Source organism: Austrofundulus limnaeus, unplaced genomic scaffold (assembly GCF_001266775.1).
Source record: "Austrofundulus limnaeus strain Quisiro unplaced genomic scaffold, Austrofundulus_limnaeus-1.0 Scaffold904, whole genome shotgun sequence".
Lineage (NCBI taxonomy): Eukaryota > Metazoa > Chordata > Actinopteri > Cyprinodontiformes > Rivulidae > Austrofundulus > Austrofundulus limnaeus.
Genome location: NW_013953306.1, coordinates 29781 through 31335, shown reverse-complemented (window position 1 = coordinate 31335; position 1555 = coordinate 29781).

The following is a 1555-nucleotide window of genomic DNA, read 5'->3' as shown; positions in this document are numbered from 1 at the left end:
GAGTCAGAGTTTAAATAATATTGTTTCAATAAAACAAAGACCAGAGAGTTTTCTTTGTTAAAGAGTTCCCCTTTGCTTGTTCAACATGGCAGCCAGTATCCAAGTAGATTCCTGAAATATAGAGGCCAAAATTTATATAAAGATCCAAGTAGAGGTTAAACCTCCCATGTTGCAGACACAGGGCAAGATATGTGTCGAGTTAAATACTCTCGAGGCATGGATGGCATTGCCTCCTCTTCTCTGCAACCAAGCATGTTCTAGCACCGGGGCTGGAGGTGTTGGTCCAGCCCCATGTTGAAATGAGGAGCCTGCTCAGCGGCAGGTTTGACCAAAATCATATTAAATTTGTTACGGAGACAGTCATGGGGGATGTGGCGTCACCCTCTATCTTCAGTAAGGTTATGGAGGAGAGCCACATCCCCCAGGAGGGACTTTTTCGTGGAGGGGAAATGCTAAAAAACAGGCCTCAGGGGTGGGACGGGCTGGAGACTGTACAGACTGGACCTTAGAACAAGGTAGAGACCTCGCAGGCCACGCCCCCAAGCACCAGCAGGCCCATCCCAGCATGAACCATCACCGTGGCACAGACCCATTTCAGATGGAGAACAGCTAAAATAGTTATTTTGTTATTGTTCATTTTATTATGTTTATTTTATTTTTTAATAATGCTTGGACTCATTTTGTTTTTTATTATATAAATAGTTTTTGTTTTTATGTTTTTTGGAAATAAATGTTCCTATTTCTAAAAAAAAGTTCCCCTTTGATGTCACTTCCTGTTTCACTTTGACTGGGCCAAGTTCAAAAGAAATAGGACAAAATGGGTTACATTGTGTGTATTAGTCCATCTTTCTTAAATATAAAGATTTTTTCTTTGATTTTTTGTATTTGAAGAATTTGCATGTCACAGACACTTTAAAGACATCTACATATAATTCTTACGTTGGCATAAGTTGTGTAAAATGTTAAACAGTGTGACAGTGTCATTAGAACTAGTTTAGTTTTCCACAGCCGGATCATTATGTCACAATAAACGTCTCCTCTAACGACTCAGCCTTTTGTTGTCTGTTTCCAACAGATCACAAAGTTTTTGTCACTRTTCATGCAAACGTGTCATGGTTTTATTTGAGAAATAAGGTTTAAACAGGTGGTGTTTGTGAACGCTCCACCAAATAACATTTCTGATCAGATTTATACACAACTCTGTAAACAAGCTACACACAACGTTTCAGACTTGATCTATAAGCAGCAGATGGTGAGATTAAAAAGACAAAACGGCTCATAAATTATAATTTAAACAGTGATTTCAACAGAAAACAGTGAGTTGAAGGCAGCTCTGACTGACTAAGTGGTTAAATAAAATCTATAGTACTATAAAAATATGAGAGATGTTATTCCACCATTAACTTGACTTTTTGTTTAGGTTGAAGTGACGTATTTTATCTTAAATTAACCAGAACAAGAAACTAACTGTAGAATTTTTATAAACAACATTCTGACTGGGTGTTGGTGTCTCAGAGAAGTTTATGAAGAAGCACAAACAAGAAAAACAATAAAT